Consider the following 18792-nt stretch of genomic DNA (forward strand, 5'->3'; position numbering starts at 1 on the left):
GCAATGTCCTCCTCCACGGTCTGTCGTGCTCCCAGGACCTCTGTAGCCCTCCAAAAGAGTCCTCCGGTAGCCCCCTCTAGGGCACTCCTCCTACTGCCACTTTCTCTTTTCAGGGGGGGTGGAGGGACCTGCAGATCAGCCAGCCGGCTCGGCCCGGCCACCTCCTGGCTGAGACTTCCCTGTGTATGAAAAAGGGACATGGTTTTAGTTGTTGCTTCATCAATCACAATCCTAAATTAGTACTCCCAACTAACATCTAGTTAACATCATTGATTGTACAAGCAGAAATATTTAGAGGAATGCTATACCTGGCTCAATCTGGGCTCCTCCACATGCGGTCTGGAAGGCCCAGGTTGGGCGTCAGAAGCCTCAGCCGGGGGGGAAGGAAGCGTGGAAGAAAGACTGGAGAGGGATGGCCTGGGTTTAGTCTGGCCTGCCAGAAAATGCAGCCTGTCATAGTACAACATCCTGGGGACATAGATGTCATCTGCTGCTCCGGATCTCTGTGAATCCAGGACTTTCTTGCGCTCCCTTAGATATGTGCTCCTCAGGCCACCAATTAATATCTTTAAATAGGTGATGTCTGCCGTGGGGATCACCTGCTTCACAATTTCACACAATTGCACCAGTGCTGCCTTCCTCTTTGTTTGGTTCTTGAAATGGGGGTGGTTAATCTCCCACAGACAGGGCAGCTCCCTTAAGATATCTATGAATACTGACATGAAGTCATTGTCTTTCACTAAGATATCCATGTTCACTGCAAGACACAACACAAGACAAAGCCTAATGTCAGACAAAACTTTCCTAATCTTGTTACAATATAGGCTTCAATGTAGAAGCAGTATAGGCACAAGTTTGTCTCTTACCTTCGTTCTTACAATTGGCGTGTCCAATGCTCCTTCCTCCGCTCACAGATCGTACGTAATACGCACGTGTGTTACGCTTTATAAACACTGAGCATGCGTGTAACTCCACCCGCCCCTGACGTTCTTTCTAGTCTATTCCCCGCCCCTTTTCGTTCGGCGCAGTGGGTGAAGAGCACATGGCGGAGTTAGAGCAGGTGTGTGCTAATTATAGCAACAAGGAGGAGGAGGAGGAAAGCCCGGACACGTCCCGATCCAGAAGGAGATGTTTTAAGGCCACAAATATGTCCTTTGGGGAGATGTTGGAGATGGTCGACATCATGAAGAAGTCCGACTATGACGGAAAGTATGGGCCTTACCCCAACCCCAACATCAGAAAGGCAAAGATCATGGCGAAAGTGGTCAAAAGCCTTCACAAGAATTTCGGGGTACGAAGATCGAAAGATCAGCTCAGGAAGCAGTGGTTGGACCTGAAGTTAAGAGAGCCAGAGCAGTACCGAAAGATCCGGAGAGTGCTGCAAAAAAGTAAGTAGTTGAGCTGTATTCCTATTCTTTCTGTCTTTATTCCATTCGTGCTGCTCCATATGCTTTTCTTAATTGTACAGTTTAAAAGGGCAACTTTAATGTTCATGGGCCCATTATTCGTTCGTATCAAACATTTTTCTTTCGGCCTCTAAAACACCATTGTTTAGGCCATATGCATTTTCCCACATTTTTTTTGGGCCTACTTGGATGCCAAATATTTGGGTTTGTTACTAGAATGAAATGCCAACTAGATTGTGTGTAAGGAGAGGACACTGAGCAGCTGTTTTCACATCTGGACACTGGAGCACTAGTGTAGGACACCAGAACACCATATTTATTAGGGGGCCACACAGGTGCTCCAGTGTATACTATAGGGGGGTCTCTATCTGTGAAGCTTGTACTAAACAGGTAAAGTATTGCAGCTTGACAAAGACCAATAAAAAAAATACATCTTGGAACTCGGCTGAAATAGACAATTGTACCCCACTTCCAAGCAATGTTTCCTATTTCTAGTTCTGCCATCAAATATCTGTGTGCTAATTATACCATTTTTGTTTTACATAGGGGAGAAAAGACTCGGAGGACACCCCTCATCCGAGGAGACCAGAGACCCCCCACCTCTGGAAGAAGGTGAAATACCACCAACCCAAGCTGAGCAGGAGGAAGAAGAAGATGTGGTGGAGATTGGCACCACAACAGGTGAGTGTCTGCGACCACAGGCTCAGGTAAACGAGATGGATGGTGGCAGATTTTTGAGACCTGTTTTTGTTTTGTTTCTCTCTTTTTAGGTGATCGTGATGTTGTGGATCCAGAACGTTTCACATCAGAAAGTGCCCAGATCCTGATCGGGGAGATCATGGGGTGTAATGTCGAACTGCAAAACAAACAGCAAAAAATCAATGATGTTATTAAAAAAAATAATAACATCATTGATGTTTTGGGGCAAATTTAAAACCCCACAAAATCACTTTTTGGATTGTGCTCCAATCTTTTAAATTTTTTTGCAATGTTTTGAAAAGCCAAATTTGGAGGATGCACACAGTGTGCCAACATGTGCTATCTGCCATCACGGGAGATCAATGGACGCGTTTTGGGGGTGCAACCCCTTCCTCAATTATAAAGTAGCGTTGAGGAAGGGCTTGCTCCCCCAAAACACGTCCCTTGATCCCCCCTGATGGCAAATAGCACATGTTGACATTTGTAAATTGGTGTGCATCTTCCAAATTTGGCTTTTCCAGGGGTGATTTCCCCCCCATCTGAACGCTATATCAAACCCAGTTCCTAAATACTGATGTCTGATATAGCCTTCAGGTTTTACCTAATGTGAACTTTGTAAGTTCAAGTTTTTTGGCTTTCTTGTTGGTTTTACACAGGCCTGTTTTATCTGAAATGGACATTTCGATTTTTGATAATGCTACTGCAAAAATTGTTATACAACAAACATGTTGGTTTGTTTTAAAAACCTTTGGTAAATGCACATGTGATTGTGCAGGTATAAAAAAGTTGCTTACTCAAGAATGTGTGGATTATTGTCTCAACACTACAATACAACACTTTTGGGGTGATGTAATTGCTGTTTTCTGCAAAAATGGGTGTTATTTCCTAAGGGCAAATCCTCTTGGCACTACAAGTGCAGTTTCAGTGCAGTTGCAAGTGCACTTGTAGTGAAATGTGTTTTTGCATTTAGGAAATAACAGCCAACAGTGCTTTGTATAAGGTTACACAATCACGACATTTTCTGGACTCAACACATTTCTGTCAGGGTCAGCTAAAACAAACACAAGCAGTAAATGTCCACCAAGAATTTCTTTTTTTTTTTATTATAAAAAGGCTTCACAGATTGTCTGGCATATTGATAGCCCCCCTACCCGCAAAGAACTCCAGGTAGCGTAACCGGACATCACGGGCACTCAGGGAGGGCAAGCCAGGACGGTCACTTTCAAGCGCCGTCAGTGTGGTTTGATGTAGGATTCCGGCCTCAGGCCCAACTGAGCCAGCATAGTTGGCCGAATGTTTCCTTAAAAAGTTATGGAGAACACAGCACGCCAGTATAATATGGTTCAGTTTATACTCCGCCATATGGATGGGTGTCAGAAATAGTCGAAACCGGCTGGCCAGGATTCCAAATGTGTTCTCCACCACTCTTCGGGCTCTGGTCAGCCGGTAATTAAAAACCCTCTGTTCCGGGGTGAGGGTCATCATTGGGAATGGCCGCATCAGATGGTCCCCCAGCGCAAACGCTTCATCAGCAACGAACACAAATGGGAGTCCTTCCACATTGTCCTCTGGAGCTGGCAAGTCCAAGCTGCCATTCTGGAGACGCCTGTAGAACTCCGTCTGGGCGATGACTCCACCATCGGACATCCGGCCATTCTTCCCCACGTCCACATACAAGAAGTCGTAATTAGCCAACACCACCGCCAACATCACTATACTATTAAACCCCTTGTAATTATAATAGTACAACCCAGAGTTGGGTGGTGGGACGATGTGGACGTGTTTCCCATCAATTGCCCCTCCGCAGTTAGGAAAGTCCCACCGCTCGGCAAAGTGGGAGGCCACAGTCTGCCATTCCTGTGGCGTGGAAGGAAACTGTTGAGGAAAAAACAATAAACATTACTATATTTACTCTGAAACATGGCAAGCAGATTATACACAAACATTGTGGGGCAACCTCCAGATAGCATTTACTAAGGGGAATTTAACAACGCCAAAGTATAAGGTACACCTATCATATTCCCCCTCCCCCCCCTCTCATGGGCCATTTCTAACATTATAGGGGGTGTGTGTAAATCTTGGACAGGTAACCCTCTTCACTTCATTGAGAGATGAATGCCTAAATAATGGGTATTACTTTGAACAGCCCCTCCTTAGTTACACTATTGGCAGACCACTGGACAGGTAAGAAGTGTCATAATACAAAGATATAAATACACACTGTACACATTTGAGGACATTTGGACATTCTGCTATTACCTATCAAGATAATAATAGGATACAAAAACTTTAAACAGTACCATTGGAAAGTATACAGGCAGGCCCTTGCACTACATGCTTTGGGGAATTCATCCATAAATCTGACCACAAAAGAGATGGGTATAGTGTGTATGGGTTTGGCAAAGTCAGCAGATCGATGATTGAGGATAGATAGAGAATTGGGATCAGCTGACTTAGCAGTTGGGGGAGGGAGGGTTACTAAAAATTATTTGGGGACACCACAAAAAAAAGCCTCTGGCACTCTGCCTGAATTTAAATCAAAAATAACATTTCCAAACATTTTAGGGGGTGTTTGGGGTAAAGCACTACTATGGAGCTGATAAAATACATTGTTAAGTGACTACATGAGTTGAATATAGGGCCAGGAGACACCATGCTGGGGAGGTTAGTGAAGGGCAAATATGTATGAAGGACCTAAAATAATAATTACATAAAAATCCAGCATGCATGAGGACAAAGGGGACATTCACAGCATATTACAATCATGGTAATTAGGGAATTAGGAAAGAAATACAATATATTAGCAAACATTCAATACAATAAAATGTGATATAAAAGGATAAAAACCTTACCTTCATATACTCCTTCTGCAGGACCTGGATGATGGCAGAACAGGTCTCTGGGATAATGATACCCAGAGCCTGGGGGGAGATGCCTGTCGAGAACTTCAAGTCCTGCAGGCTTCTCCCTGTGGCCAAATACCGCAGGGTAGCGACCAACCTCTGCTCTGGAGTGATGGCTTGCCTCATGCAGGTATCCTGCCTGCTGATATAGGGGGTCAGCGAAGCCAACAAACTGTGAAACACGGGGTCCGTCATCCAGAGAAAGTACCTGAAATCATCAGGATTATTCTCACAGATCTCACGGAGCAAAGGCATATGAGAGAACTGGTCACGCTGAAGCAACCAATTCTTGGTCCATGAACTCCTCCCCACCCTGTTCATGGACTGGTCTTGTGTCAAGGTCAGGACCCCAACACCAAGCCCCCGCACAGCACGAACTCTACGAGGAGTACGCATACGAAACATGGCTAGAAAACAGTCGGCTGCTCAGAACGAAGTAACAGAACGCACTGAAGAACAGCAAGGCCTGTGAAGAGCGACCTGAAAAACAGCAACGAGCGGGCAAGATCGCACAGAAAACTCCGATACGAACTGACTGCACACACTGAAGAGCAGATACAAACCCACAAGCACAAACTGAACGGCAGAAAACGATCTGAAAGCCGCGAGTCTGAAAAAGCACGAATCGTCTCTCACCAAACTTTTACTAACATGAGATTAGCAAAAGGAGCCCAAAGGGTGCCGCGCTTCGTTCTGAACCGGCCTTTTCTAGTCTCGTCGTACGTGGTGTATGTGACCGCGTGGTTGGCGATCGGAAATTCCGACAACTTTGTGCGACCGTGTGTAGACAAAAAAAGTTTGAGCCAACATCCGTTGGAAAAAATCCTAGGATTTTGTTGTCGGAATGTCCGAACAAAGTCCGACCGTGTGTACGCCCTATAAAAAATTCAGATAACAACAGATATCTGCTAGTTCCCTTTTCTCAGTCTGAAGCCAAACCGCAAAGAGTTATAAATTGCGCCAAAGGCAGACATGACATCAACATCCAATGTCTCAAGAGGAAGTGGAAGTTACCAAGATATTTAATAATAGCTATGATTAATTGCTGAAATTGTTGCTAAAACTGCTGAAACTGTTAAAATCTCATATATTGTCATAACAACATGTTTTCCATATTCCGTATTCTCTGTCTGAAAAAGTGTATAAAACTGAAGGAAAAAGAGGAAATAAAACTCAGAAATGACTTTCACACTGAGCCTGTCTCAGGGGAAAATATTTCAAGAACAAGAAGTGTACACTTCATATATATAGTCAACAATCTGATCGGGGTAGATATAATAATATCAGACTTTGTTCTGAATCCAAAACAATGACTCTAACAAAGCACCAGGGTGACCCATATAAAGTGGTCAAAGTTCCCTTACTTCTTGATCAGAATATGTTAATTTTGTTTCTACAACCCTTGGTAAGAAACATACAGTATATTCAAGGTACTAAGCATGTTATTCAGATAGGAAAAAAGTTTGCATGTTGGTCTGGTTAATGTGAGGATCAAGAGTGCTTTGTTTGGTTGCTATGGGCACCTGCTTTGCACCTGCCGATGCCAGCCTGTGTCTGAGGGGGTGGGAGCGTGATCTTTTCGCCAGTGAACTCCTGTCCAGCTTTACCAACCATATGCTATGTTGGATGCGTTACATTGATGATGTTTTCATTGTCTGGAAAGAACATCAGGGATTCATTGGACGAATTTATCAAATTACTGAACCAAAATAAATACAATCTAAAATTAACCTACAGCTGTGATAGACAAAAAAAAAACACTTTCCTTGATCTTACCATCTTTAAAGATAAAGATATCTATTTAGCAACTGATTTGTTTAGGAAAACAACATCGGGCAATATGCTGCTACATGCAGCCAGCTCACATCCACCAACTTTAATACGACATACCTTTTGCTCAGTATATTAGATATTAGTACATACCTAGCAGACTTTCAAAAACAGGCTAAATTATTACAAGCATGCCTACTATCTAGAGGATACAGTAGGTCTCTGCTACGACAAGCTTACAACAAGGCAGTATGTCAAACATGCAACAAGCTCTTATTCAGATCTAAAATAATATTTCATTTGATTTACTGCTTGTGTTTCTTTTAGCTGTCTCCTAGGTTCTCCAATGGGCTTTTTTTTAGCCATTTTCTTCAATAGTGCAAACCTAATTTGTTTGATACATGAGGTGACAATCTCTTCTTCAGCTAACTATTATGTTAGCGTGCCTGTGCTATTTATAGGATCAGAAGAAGCACACAAGCACTTATCTTCAGGTAGCTATAGGTGCAACTGTGCAGGGCACACAGTACACTAACTGTAAATACTTCAAGAGCCTGCATGTGCTATTAATAGGATCAGAAGAAGCACAGAAGCACTTGTCTTCAGGTAGCTATAGGTGCAACTGTGCAGGGTACACAGTACATGAACTGTAAATACTTCAAGAGCCTGCCTGTGCTATTAATAGGATCGGAAGAAGCACACAAGCACTTGTCTTCAGGTAGCTATAGGTGCAACTGTGCAGGGTACACAGTACACTAACTGTAAATACTTCAAGAGCCTGCCTGTGCTATTAATAGGATCAGAAGAACACAAGCATTTGTTTTCAGGTAGCTATACTGTAGGTGCAACTGTGCAGGGTACATAGTACGCTAACTGTAAATACTTCAAGAGCCTGCCTATGCTATTAATAGGATCAGAAGAAGCACACAAGCACTTGTCTTCAGGTAGCTATAGGTGCAACTGTGCAGGGTACACAGTACACTAACTGTAAATACTTCAAGAACCTGCCTGTGCTATTAATAGGATCAGAAGAAGAACACTAGCACTTGTCTTCGGGTACAAACAAATGGCCCCTGCCCCCACCTATAACTGGCCTTCACAGCAAGGAGCACATGGAAGGGCTGTCACATGAAAGACAAAAACAGAACATTCTATAGCTCAACTCACCAACCAGTCTGCCAACTGACCAAATTAACCCGTCCAACAGTCTGTGTTAAAAACAGGGGTTTATTTAGCACGCATTTGCAAATGCATGCATAATCTGCAAGGCCTCTTCACGGCACCCTGTGTATGCTTGCAGTCCTAATACTACTGAATTTATAAGTTATAGGTGGGAGCAGGGGCCATTTGTTTGTTTCTGGTGTATATTGGTCCGGGGACACACTGTACACCTTTTCTGCCATTGTGCTCTTGCTTGGTGTCCAGTGTGCTCCTGTTCCTTTAAGGTGGATTTGGCAGCCTCCAGGCCCACCTGCCCCTCATCTATCCATTTAATGCATGTGCTTCCATTGTGGAGACACTTATAAAATCAGTAGTGTTAGGACTGCAAGCATACACAGGGTGCCGTGAAGAGGCCTTGCAGCTTATGCATGCGTTTGCAAATGCGTGCCAACTAAACCCCTGTTTTTAACGCAGACCGTTGGACAGGTTAATTTGGTCAGTTGGCAGACTGGTTGGTGAGTTGAGATATGGAATGTTCTGTTTTTGTCTTTCACTTGTCTTCAGGTAGCTATATTGTAGGTGCAACTGTGCAGGGTACACAGTACACTAACTGTAAATACTTCAAGAGCCTGCCTGTGCTATTAATAGGATCAGAAGAAGCACACAAGCACTTGTCTTCAGGTAGCTATAGGTGCAACTGTGCAGGGTACACAGTACACTAACTGTAAATACTTCAAGAGCCTGCCTATGCTATTAATAGGATCAGAAGAAGCACACAAGCACTTGTCTTCAGGTAGCTATAGGTGCAACTGTGCAGGGTACACAGTACACTAACCGTGAATACTTCAAGAGCCTGCCTGTGCTATTAATAGGATCAAAAGAAGCACACAAGCACTTGTCTTCAGGTAGCTATACTGTAGGTGCAACTGTGCAGGGTTACACAGTACACTAACTGGAAATACTTCAAGAGCCTGCCTGTGCTATTAATAGGATCAGAAGAAGCACACAAGCACCTGGCTTCAGGTAGCTATACTGTAGGTGCAACTGTGCAGGGTACACAGTACACTAACTGGAAATACTTCAAGAGCCTGTCTGTGCTATTAATAGGATCAGAAGAAGCACACAAGCACTTGGCTTCAGGTAGCTATACTGTAGGTGCAACTGTGCAGGGTACACAGTACACTAACTGTAAACACTGTAAAAACACCTGGCTGCCTGTCTGTATAGGAAGAGAATAACAGGAATGGATCTAGCTAAACTGAATACAGTGTATATATATATATATATATATATATATATATATATATATATATATATATATATATATATATAACACCTTGGATGCATATATATATATATATATATACAATACACTGTAAGTGCAGCTGTCTCGACCTGCCTACTCTATCTAACTTAAATCAAATGACACTGTCTCTCTGTCTATATATCTCTCTCCGCCGCCGCAACACACTACACAAGGCTGCCACGCAGGCGGCCTTATATAGTGTGGGGCGTGTACTAAACCCCCTGTGCCATAATTGGACAAAGCCACCCTGGCTTTGGCCAATTACAGCTCTCTGTACACACAGCGCTGTGATTGGCCAAGCATGCGGGTCATAGTGCATGCTTGGCCAATCATCAGCCAGCAATGCACTGTGATGCCGCAGTGAATTTTGGGCCATGATGCACCACTCAAATTTGGCGCGAACAGCCCATATCATTCGCAATTCAACAAATGGTCAAACAGGCGATGTTCGAGTTGAACATGGGTTCGACTTGAACTCGAAGCATATCCCTAATTCGAGGGCAGAAATAGTAATATGGAACATTGCTTGGAAGTGTTGTCCAATTGTCTTTTTTGGCAGCGTTCCAAGCTGAAGACATTTTTATTTCATTTCCAATGCTGGAAGACTTCCCTTTTTTGGACAAGTTTCACACATGGAGACACCCCAAGTATCCACTGGAGCACCTGTGTGGGACACCCTAAAAAGTTTGTTCTTGTGTCCCACACTAGTGCTCCTGAGTCCAGATGTGTAAACAGCTGCTGAGTGACCTCTCCTTTACACTGAATCAAGTTTGCATTTCATTCTACTTACAAACCCATCTATACAACAAACTTCTTTTAATACAAATAGGCCTGAACAAATGTAGTTAACCTGCATGTGCCCAAAACATTGTATTTTAGTGGGCGAACGATGTTTCCTATGAGCGATTAATGTGCCCATGACCATGAAAGTTGCCATTTTAAACTGTACAACAGTAAAGAGTTTCAGGCATGGCGGGCGGAGTTTTACGCATGTGCAGTGTATATAAAGTGTAAAACGCATGCGTTGTATGTAGCGACGATTGTTCTAACGAAGGTACAATTTTAACTTGGTGCATCACTGGCCCTATACTGCTTAAAGATTGAGGCCTATATTGGGTCAAGATTATGAGAGTTTAGCCTGACATTAGGGTTTGTCTTGTAGTGTGTCTTGCAGAGAAAATGAATGGGTTCAAAGACCACAGCTTCTACAAATCTTCATAGACAAGTACAGGGAGCAGCCCTGTCTGTGGCAGGTGAAACATCCACAATATAATAACAAAATAAAGAGGCAGGCAGCGATGGAGAAACTGCTGAAGTTGCTGAAGCCGCACATCCCCACAGCAAACATCCCCTATTTAAAAACAAAAATTGTTTGCCTGAGGAGCACATATCTTAGGGAGCACAAGAAGGTCCTGGATTCCATGAGATCCGGAGCAACAGCAGATGACATTTATGTCCCCAGGCTGTGGTACTATGAGAGACTGAATTTTCTGTCAGACCAGACTGAAGTCAGGCCATCACTCTCCACTCTTCCTTCCACCTCAACTGAGGCTTCCGACGCCCACCCTGGGCCTTCCAGCCAGGAAGAAGTGGAGGAGCCCGGCTTGAGCCAGGTATAGCATTGTTCTACATATTTCTTGTCAAAAAATTAATGATGTTAACTAGATGTTATTATTGATCACAAATTGCTGATTTAATAAAGTGTTTTATATATCACTAGACAGTAGTGGCCAAAAATGATTGGGACAAGAATGAAAAATGCTGGGGTCAGAATGATAGTCTTTTCTATTTGTTAACATTCAATTTCCAACAGTCATGAGCTGGAAATTGTGTGTGATTGATGACCAAAAAACTAGTCCCTTTTTCATACACAGGAAAGCCTCAGCCAGGAGGAGGGCGTGGAATGTGGCAGCCAGGAGGAGGCTGTGGAATGTGGCAGCCAGGAGGTGGCAGGGGTTAGTGGCAGCCAGGAGGTGGCAGGTGTTAGTGGCAGCCAGGAGGCGGCAGGGGTTAGTGGCAGCCAGGAGGTGGCCGGGCCCAGTAACCTGACAGAATCTCAGGTCCCTCCCCTCCACCTTCCAACAAAAAGGCCCAGGAAGGGGAGGAACGTGGAGGAGTCAGTGCTCAGGCTAATTGGGGAGGCTTCTGCGGCCCTCAGAACCACCCCCACTCTTCAAGAGACCTTTGCCTTAATGGCTGCATGCAAACTGCAAGAAATGGAGGAGGACCAACGCCTCTTGTGTGAGGAAATCATGTACCTCACACTAAATAAGGGTTTGAGGGGCGAAATCACCAACAAAACCCACCTGTGTGAGTTGGACCATCCTCCTCCTCCTCCTGCCACACCTCCAACACCTCAGACACAGCCTGTATGTAAGCCTGGAAGAAAGAGGGTAAGGAAGATAAGAAAGTGATGGCCTGGGTTCAGTCTGGTCTGACAGAAGATGCAGGCTGTGGTATGACCACAGCCTGGGGACATATATGTCATCTGCTGCTGTTCCTGATCTCTTGTAGTCTGGGACCGGATTGTGATCACTATTATAAGGACTCCTCAGACCACCAATTTTGGCTGGCAAATAGCTGATGTCTGCCCTGGGGTACAAAGGCTTCGCCAATTTAACCAGTTTCTCCAGCGTTGCCTTCCTCTTTATTTGGTTATGACCCCTAATAAAGGGATATTTATTTTTCACAAATACTTGCCTATGTGTTTTCCTTCAAAATGGACAGTTTTTTTGTGAATAGGCAGGTACATTTCAAAAATAAAAAGTCAAATTAACAAGGGACACCAACCAACCTCCTTGAGGTTAAAAAATACAAATATGAATAGAAGGGATTGGGGTAAAATTACCCCTGGGACTTTTAAGGTGCTTACAGTATCAGATCAAATCAAATAAATAATGTATGCAAAATCTAAACTATATAAAAATAGATCTTTTATTCAAATTTTGATTACAAAATATCACCAAGACATTTAAAAAACAAGCAATCTTTCAATCTGAATCAATCAATTATGACATGAGATTGACAAAACCACTTCATGAATACCACTCAACATGTTTCGCTCAATTCATGAGCTTCATCAGGAGTTTTGGTACATATGTGGCATACTATGAATAAGAGAAAAAGAATACATAAGTCAGACAATTCAAACAATTCAAAAACAACGCATACCATACATATGCTTCTTAGACTAAAACAGAAAATTATTGCATACATGAGAGAAGAATCTTATCATATAATTCGAAAAGAATGTCTCTAATAAAATTTCAATAATCAAGAAGTTCAAAAATGATTATGATAATCATGCTATATATGTTATGTTGTTTGCCCACATTAGCGAACAATTTATTATAGAAAGTTAAATCATCATAAGTGGAACTCGCTTACCCAAGCATATCAAAAATTTAAGAGAAGTAGCATACAGATTGTAGATGTGAAAAAAACACGTGGTTCACATTCATAGGTAACTGGATACGTCTCACCCGCTTAGGACCTCCCAAACCATTATGGTCAACAGAGGGGCTAATATGTAAAATACATTAGCCAAAGGCTAAATGTTAAAAGGAAACAAGTTATTAACAAATTGTTCATAACACACTAGAGGGGCAGATATCAAAAAGGGGGTTAAGGACATAATTTACCTTTAAATTGTATCAAAGTGTATTGTTGAAGGCTAATAAAGCCTTGTAAACAAAATTGGAAGGAGAGCACAGCTGCTCCAAAGTCTCCACTAAGTGGTACTACAAATGGCATCCTTAGAATGTCAGAACGGACGATCCATATTTAAGCAGCCCCAGTATGCTATAAACAGAAATGAACAATATGTATAAAATAAAATAGTCAGACATCGATCACCATCAGTAAATGCAACTGAAATGGTGAATAGATTTCATTACCTGTATGATGGAGTGGATGCACACGGAAGGGGGGAACGGCATATACCTCCCCTTAGAGCCTCAGAGCCACTGTCAGAAGGTAGCGGCTAACAAGCCCCACTATATAAGCCCCTCCAACCCGGCGGCGTCTGACGTCACCACCGGGATGTGGATGTGCAGTGAGGTCCTCCCATGAGTGCATGTGGCCAATGGCGAGCGAAGGAACGGCGTCTCTCCACGCCCCAGCCCCGCTCACTGCGCATCGGGTCCCGGCGCACACAACATGAACGAAGCCACCTCGCATGCGCCGACCAACGTCACACAAAGACAAAGAGAGCGTCGCCTTAGTTAAGAAGCCCATACAGCCATCTTAGCTGGGGGAAAAAGAAGAGAGAGGGGGCACAAATATCCCTAAATCTTAGATATAATGAAGGGTTGGTCTTATTCAAAAGTAGACAATTCAATTAAGTGTCTTCTAATTGAATGGATATAAAATACAACTAATGAAAAAAATATAATAATAATAGTAAGGGAATACTAATGAATGATTCATACCACCCGTTCACCAATGCCCACCATGCATCCCATTAGGAGTCAATGCCCCTAGGGCCCCTAGGGGCGGGCGATTGATTACTCACTCTGCCCGTAGGTGCCCCTGGCGTCTGTGTAAACCAAAAAAGGGGAAGGAAAAGACCCCCGCCGGGGGAGACACTTATCCAATAATCCAATCATAATTAGATTTTCAATAGGTATTAAAGTTTAATACGTAGTATGGGCTTGGGAAGAGCATCCACTATATATGATGAGAGGGAAAACAACCATAAAACATAAAATGAAAACACAGAAGAATTCAAAATAAAAATTACCAAAGATAAACAAATAATATAATCGTGTATCATATAATTATACAAACTGAAGTGAGAACAGAACAACTATCTCATTTAGGGGGTTGCTTTTACACCACAGATCTATAAGAATGGTTTAAAACTGAAAGCATCATTGAGGCCTGGGTGTTTCAAAGCTGATAAGGTGTGTATCCAGCGGGCCTTCCGCTGCAGGAGTATCTTGTCATAATCACCCCCACGGTCCCCTGGGGGAACATGTTCCAAAGCGTAAAATTGCATTTTGCTACTATCGAAATTATGGTATAGGCCAATTTGCCTGCTAATTGGCGTCTCCATTTTCTTCTTCAGAATCAAGGATACATGGTCCCTGATTCTGCAGAAAAAGGGGCATTTGGTTTTGCCAACATAAAACATTTGGCACTCACAAATCATAATATATACAATCCCAATGGATTGGCACGTAACAGAAAACTTTGGTTTAAAAAAACAGTGGATAAATCTGCAGAACTGACATTTGTGACAGGGTCTGCTGCCCTTTCTAGATTCTGCCACTGGTTGTGTGCGTGTGTCATGATGGCTATGCACCTAGGTATCCCTCAAGGATCTGGAACGCCTAAACGTAATTTCTGGGTAAGATTTTAAGTGTTTGGATACTTTTTCATCCCCCATCAAGAGATACCAGTACTTCTGAATAATATCTCGTACCTGTTTTTGTTGGCCAGAGAATCTGGTAATTATTCTGACACCTGAATCTACTAGTCTAGACCTCACTTGATGTATGAGTGAGGATCTCCTCTGATTCTTAGCTTTTAAGTAAGCCTTCTTCAGGCATTTATTGCTATAGCCTCGTTGACGTAAACGAAACTGAAGCAATCTTGCTTCATATTCAAAGTCTGCTTCTGCACTACAATTCCGTCTAATTCTGAGGTATTGTCCAAACGGTAGATTATTAATAAGGGGGGCGGGGTGTGAGCTGGTGGCATGTAGTAATGAATTACCCGCCGATGGCTTTCGGTATAAGGTAGTTCCAATATTTCCCTCCTGATCCACTGAGATTTGGACATCCAAAAAGGTCAAATGGTGTTGGCTCATTTCAAAAGTAAAGTTCAGATTGTATTTGTTGACCTTCAGGCTGTCCAAAAAGGAGAGGAGAATATATTTACTACTATGCCAAATAAAAAAGATGTCGTCGATAAAACGTCTCCACACTAAGATATGCTCAAAAAACGCCTGCATGTCATCTCTGTAAAAAAAATCGTGCTCCCACCCCCCCAGATACAGGTTGGCATAAGCTGGGGCACATTTGGTCCCTATAGCCACTCCCTGTATCTGGAGGTAGTGGGAGCCCCCAAACAAAAAGATGTTGTTGGACAAAATGAAGAGAAGGAGATCCAGGATAAATCGATTGTATTCCACCGAGGTATCAGGATCCTCGCATAGGAAGCCCCCACAACCTCCACCCCCAATTCATGAGGAATGGAGTTGTAGAGGGCCTCCACATCCAGGGCCACCAGCCACGAATCAATGGGTATGGAGATACCATCTAGCACACGGAGGAGATCCCCCGTGTGCTGAAGGTAAGACCTTCCACATGGGGTCTTAGGAAGTCATCCACCAGTTTACTTGCCATTTCAGTCAGGGATCCGTTCCCCGATACTATAGGTCTGCCCCGGGTTTTTTTTGTGTCTTTGTGTATTTTGGGAAGTGCGTATAGGGTAGGGGTACGGGGTGCACTCACATTGAGGAACTCCCAGGTGTTTTTGGTTATTAAACCTTTGTGATATGCAGTACCTATAAGATGTTTGTATCTGGTAGCTGTTAAAGCAAGGTGACTGGGGGAGACTTTTCGATACCACTGATGGTTTTGAACTATGGCCAATACCATGGCTTCATAGTGATTTTTGTCCACAATGACCAGGTTGCCCCCCTTATCGGAGGGCTTGATCACAATGTCTTTGTTGCTTTGTAAAAGTTTGAGGGCCTCTAGTTGTGAAGTGGTTAGGTTTGACCTGGATACATCCTTCCATTTTGTTTGAGTAATTTCTCTAGTAACCTGATTGGTGAACGCCCAAACATTGAGGTTCCCTTGGAGGGTTGGAAAAGTACGAGATTTGGGCTTGTATTCCCTAGGTTTGGATAGAAGGCGAGGAAGGGAAGTGGGGATGGAGGATGGAGGTAGGGGAGAAGGGGAGTCTGCACCAAGCAAAAAAGAATCTGCCTCAAGCAGATCATCCTCCTCCAGGCCCCCCTCCTCCCATAGCTCCATCAATTCCTCCATAGCTTTTATATCTGCAATGGTCATGTCCCGCCAAGCAGGATCATCCAGGGCTCGGCCATTGTTAGAAGCATCAGGTTTGTCATACAGAATTTTAAACATTAACCTTCTAGAAAAGAGATTTATGTCTTTGATTAATTCAAATTGGTCGACCCTTTGTGTTGGACAAAAGGTCAAACCAAGTTTTAGAATTGACACTTGTTCAGCTGAAAGGGGGTAGGAGGATAAATTTATCACTTCGAAGTTGTTCTCGGCCCTTTCGGATTTGGTGCATCCAAATTCACTGTCTTTTTTGAATCTGTCACTGGTTGGGAGAATATAGGTGCTGGACGAAAATCCGAGTGCATGGGTACAGGATAAATATTGCTTACCTGTGTATTGGGAGACAAAGATAGAGAAGAAGTGTTGGCGAAAGAAGTGCTCGTGTGTGCCTCCAAGTGGCCCGGTGCATGAACAGATGGATTTTTAGCCGTACTGGCTCGTGTGACCATGAGAGCTTTTGTGTGCAAAGTGCGTCTTACAGTGCCCGTGGTGGTGTGATCCTTGGTGCATTTAGCTGCCTCCTGATTGCTGGTGCTTCTGGTGTCTTGTGCCTGAGAGGAGGAAGCAGAAGAAATAGATGATTCTGAATCATTGGGTTCACTATTATGTTGTTTAGAATTACGTGTTTGATAATTATGTTTCTTCATTTTGTTATTTCTTTGACCCCAATGGTAAGCTTGTTTGTTGTCATAGGCCAACTTGTCTCTTACAAATTTTTTCTCTTTTGTTTTGAGGATTTCGGTAACATATCCCTCTAAATCTGTCTTTAAAGTCCCCTCTCGCATAAAGAAAAGACCATCTGTGGTAATCACTTGATTATCCCCATATAATTTTTCAATCTCTCTGTCCACCGAAATAAGTTCATTGGAATATTCTTTACAGAGAAGCTCCATCATTTTGAAAGAACAGGTCTGTAAGTTTTCCTCCCATTCTTGTCGAAAGTCTATATCTAAGTGGGCACTAGAGGGGAAGATGTGAATTCTAAGGCCCCATGGGACTATATGGTCCTCAATGTACTTGGAGAAGTACCACTTATTCCAAAAAATCCTGGATTTTTTCTCGAGCATCCGCTGGAGTCTCGAGAAAAATCGATCCATGGTTAACTCACCCATGGATACATTCTGAGACCTCTGAATGTGATTCATGAGGCCATCAAATGCACTGCCACAGTAATTGGCCATTGCTCCCAAAGTTTGTAAATGACAAAAAATACAAACCTATATAAATACAAACAATGTATCTAACCAATAATAAAATAACAATAAGCAATACACAATGATAATAAACAATAATGACAACAATAATATGTGGTTTTCCCAAATCTCAAATGAAGAAGAATATCTATGGTGCCATAAGGGCAACAATTTTTACTCAACTAATGTTTAGTATGAACAAAATGTTGGTTGGGGACTGTCTCTGGCCTCTGGCCATGCTGGAGCGTGGAGAGACGCCGTTCCTTCGCTCGCCATTGGCCACATGCACTCATGGGAGGACCTCACTGCACGTCCGCATCCCGGCGGTGACGTCAGATGCCGCCGGGTTGGAGGGGCTTATATAGTGCGGCTTGCTAGCCGCTACCTTCTGACAGTGGCTCTGAGGCTCTAAGGGGAGGTATATGCCATTCCCCCCTTCCGTGTGCATCCACCCCATCATCCAGGTAATGAAATCTATTCACCATTTCAGTTGCATTTACTGATGGTGATCGATGTCTGACTATTTTATTTTATACATATTGTTCATTTCTGTTTATAGCATACTGGGGCTGCTTAAATATGGATCTTCTGTTCTGACATTTTAAGGCTGCCATTTGGAGTACCACTTAGTGGAGACTTTGGAGCAGCTGTGCTCTCCTTCCAATTTTGTTTACAAGGCTTTATTAGTCTTCAACAATACACTTTGATATGCTTGAGTAAGCGAGTTCCACTTATGATGATTTAACTTTCTATAATAAATTATTCACTAATGTGGACAAACAACATAACATATAACATATATAGCATGATTATCATAATCATTTTTGAACTTCTTGATTATTGAAATTTTATTAGAGACATTCTTTTCGAATTATATGATAAGATTCTTCTCTCATGTATGCAATCATTTTCTGTTTTAGTCTAAGAAGCATATGTATTGTATGCGTTGTTTTTGAATTGTTTGAATTGTCTGACTTATGTATTCTTTTTCTCTTATTCATAGTATGCCACATATGTACCAAAACTCCTGATGAAGCTCAGGAATTGAGCGAAACATGTTGAGTGGTATTCATGACGTGGTTTTGTCAATGTCATAATTGATTGATTCAGATTGAAAGATTGCTTGTTTTTTAAATGCCTTGGTGATATTTTGTAATAACATTTTGAATGAAAGATCTATTTTTATATAGTTTAGATTTATATGATAAGATTCTTCTCTCATGTATGCAATCATTTTCTGTTTTAGTCTAAGAAGCATATGTATTGTATGCGTTGTTTTTGAATTGTTTGAATTGTCTGACTTATGTATTCTTTTTC

Source organism: Aquarana catesbeiana, linkage group LG01, assembly GCF_042186555.1.
Source record: "Aquarana catesbeiana isolate 2022-GZ linkage group LG01, ASM4218655v1, whole genome shotgun sequence".
NCBI classification, from domain to species: domain Eukaryota; kingdom Metazoa; phylum Chordata; class Amphibia; order Anura; family Ranidae; genus Aquarana; species Aquarana catesbeiana.